This window comes from Equus asinus, chromosome 13 (genome assembly GCF_041296235.1).
Source record: "Equus asinus isolate D_3611 breed Donkey chromosome 13, EquAss-T2T_v2, whole genome shotgun sequence".
In the NCBI taxonomy this organism is placed as follows: Eukaryota; Metazoa; Chordata; class Mammalia; order Perissodactyla; family Equidae; genus Equus; species Equus asinus.
The window spans coordinates 14,866,718-14,870,355 of NC_091802.1; positions in this window are offsets into that span (position 1 = coordinate 14,866,718).

Here is a 3,638-nt window from a genome sequence, read left to right on the forward strand (position 1 = left end):
GGGAGTCCCAAAGAGGGGAGGAAGGTCTCGAATGGAGATAGCATGGAAGGGTTCTCCAGGGGCCCTGCTATGGGTATGACCTCCAGTGTGGACTAACAGCCGGATAGACGGGGTCTCTGGGCACCCGCATCACCATGGGTCTAGACCAGTGCTGCCCAACAGCAACGATGGAAATGTTTGCTCGCTGTGCTGCCTGATGTAGTCTTCACTAACCACATGTGGCCACTGAGTACCTCAAATGTGGTGAGTGCACCTGAGGAACTGAATTTTTAATTGTATTCCCTTTTAATTAATTTAAATTGCCATGCATGCCGAGTGGCTACCATATTGGACAGCACAGGCTAGCCCCTCCCCTCTCCCTCCGCCCCTTGCCCTTCTGCCCTCTTCCCCTGCCAAGAACCATCCTTCAGATTTTACAGGACAGGCACTCCCTCTTCTTCCCTCCCTTCCTTCTCCAGACCTACCTGCTTGCGCACCTCCTGCTCCCTTCCCTCCCGAAGGAGCAGAAAAGGATTCCTCCTTTGTATCCAACCCTCTGCCCAGCTGGGGGACCTCCCAGCAGAGGCTGCCTCTTCTCTGCCTCCTCCTGGCCCAGGTTCCCTGCAGCTCTGCCTGCCCTCCCTTCACTGCCACCATTCCAGAGAGACCAGTCCATACTTCCTTCTGCATCCCACCCTCTGCAGTTGGCTTCAGCCCCCTCCTGCCCCCCCCACTTCTCTTGCACACTCTTGCCAAGGTTACCGGCAGTGTCCTTGTTGCCAATTTGAAGCAACACTTCAGCCCGTATCCTGGTTGGCCTGTCAGCCTCTGACACTGTGGACCAAGCCCTCCTTTGTTGACAGATTTCCTTCCAGTAGTTCCTAGGACCCACCCTCTCCTGATTTTCCAGTCAGCCTGGTGTGGCAGGGAAAAGACAGTTTTCGGCTGCAGCTCTGTCACGGGTCACTGTGTGTCCTTGGGCAAGTTGCTTAACTCTCCAAGCCTCCTCAGTGAGTCAGGGATAATAATAGCCTCTGCTCAGGTTGAGGTGAGATAAGATATGTAAAGTGCCTAACACAGAGCCTGGCACGCAGCAGTGCCCGCCTCTCTGTCTATCCTCTCTTTCAATGGTAGAGTGAGCTAGTCGTCCCCGGATGTCTATTCTCTCCACAGTGATAGTCCTTTGGTTCTTGGCTGGGTATTTGTCTGCCTAGAATGGAAGCTGCATTTCCCAGCCTCCTCTTACAGCTGGGTCTGGTCACATGACTAAGTTGTAGCTAATAGAATATATGTGGAAGTGTCACGTGACACCTTCTGGGAACTTTCCTTAAAAGAGAGATGGTGCAGGGACCAGCCTGGTGGCATAGTGATTAAGTCCACACGCTCTGCTTTGGTGACCCAGGGTTCACAGATTCGGATTCTGGGTGCAGACCTATGCACTGCTCATCAAGCCATGCTGTGGCGGTGTCCCTCATACAAAATAGAGGAAGGTTGGCACAGATGTTAGCTCAGCAACAATCTTCCTCACCAGGGGAAAAAAAAGAAAGAGAGGGATGGTGCAGATCCTTTGCCCTCTTCTTCTTCATCCTTGTCTCCATCCCACTGCCTGAAATGCATATGTGATAGCTGAAGCTGTAGCCACCACCCTGAACCATGAGGACAAGAGTCACACCCAGAGGTGGCTGAAGCAGTGAATGAAAGGAGCCACCTCTGGGAGGTCTTTGTCAGGCAGAGCTGACATACCAGTCCAGGACTGTCTTCCCTGAAGTTCTTACGTGGGATTTCTGTTACCTAAGTCAAAACTGATCCTACCCGGTACAGAAACCTTTCCCTCTTAAAAGCGAGTGCTCTGTCCTTGGCCCTGCTTTATTTGCTCTGAGGTGTCTCACCTTTTTCTATGGCTCTCCTTACAACTATGGGTCCTTTCTGACAACTCGCAAAAATGTCTCACTGGCTCAACCCTCTTTCCTGAACTCTAGCTCCACATATCCAACCCCCCCATTGTCATATGGAATTACTATTCATTCAGTAAACATCTTTTGAGCACCTACACAATATGTCAGGCTGTGTGCTGGATGAATCAGGTACAGTCTCTGCCCTCAAGAAGCTCCCAGTCAGAGCACGCACAGGCAGGCACATAGATGCTGAGTACAAGGACATCCCTAGGAGGGGCAGCTAACCCACGCTGGGCAGTGAGGAGATCATGGGGAAGGGCTCCTGGCAGAAGCTGCATTGAACCGAGCCCTGAAGGGAAGGTGGGTGGTTAGGACTGAGGTCATGGAGGGCTTGACTGGACCTATTCTCAGGGTACTGGTGAGCCATGGAAGATTCCTAAGCAGGAGCTGACTAGTTGGACTTGTGTTTCTGAAAGATTGCTCTGGCTGCCAGGGGGAGGGGTGAGACTGGTTGCAGGTGGGAGGCCAATGCAGAGGCTGCTGCAGGGCCAGCCCTGTGACCAAGTGGTTAAGTTCACACGGTCCACTTCAGTGGCCCAGGCTTTCGCCAGTTCGAATCCTGGGTGCAGACGTGGCACCACTCATCAAGCCATGCTGAGGTGGCATCCCACATAGCACAACCAGAGGCACTCACAACTAGAATATACAACTATGTACTGGGGGGCTTTGCGGAGAAGGAGAAAAAAAAAGAAGAAGATTGGCAACAGATGTTAGCTCAGGTGCCAATCTTGAAAAAAAAAAAGGCTGCTGCAGCCACCCAGGTGCAAGATGCTGGTGGCCTGAGCTAGGGAGGGCCAGAGTGGTGAAGAGAAGTGGCTGGACTCCAGAGATATGTAAGGGGCAGCGTGGGCAGGGCTTGGCGATCGACTGGTTGGGGCAGGAAAGGGGTAGGTTACGTGACTGCAGGATTCTGGCTCCAGATTAAGAAAGGGACACAAGAGGCCAGGTTTGCAAGACTCACACGGGGTTCTGTGGGAGAGTCATGTGGGCTTCTGTCTTGGGAAGTGGTGGGGTCAGGTGCCAGGGGATTCACAAGTGAAGAACTTGGCATAACAGAACCAAGAGTTGGTGAGCTCGCCAGGGGAGAGGTTGGGGAGAGAGTCCCCAGGAACAGCCACCGTGAAGGTCAGGCCGTCCTGTAGAGTCTCCTCCATTCCCTCTGTCCTGGCTAAGCCATTCCTGCCGCCTGCTCACAGATCCCTTCCCCAAACATGAATCTGACCACGACCCCAGCCCTCTGTGCTAAACCACTTCCCGTGTCCCCTACCCGCCACCCAGCAGAAGGCGAAATTCCTGAGTCTGACATTCAAGGCCCTTCTCCCTAGCCCTCGGCCTCGGCCCCAGCCCTGCTCGCCTTGCCCCTCCCCTAGGACGCACCGCGCCTCACCCCCCGGGGAGCGCTCCTGCCCCTGCCAGGCTGGGATGGAGGCGGACAACGGGTTTTGGGGGCTAAGTACCTGTACCCTGAACTCCCCGCTCCGGGGCCCAGACCACCGCCTGCAGGGATGCCGGGGGACCCCAGGCAGCCCGCATCGGGTCGTCGGGGGCGTGACGAGGCGCAGCCCCGCCGCAGGGGGAGGGGCCCTCCCGAGCCGCCGATCGCCCCGGCCCCTCCCCTCCGGGAGCGAGGCGGGAATCCAGGGCTCTGATTGGGCGGCGCCGGGAGGGGCCGCGCTGTCTGACCAATGAGCGCGGGCCGGGCGC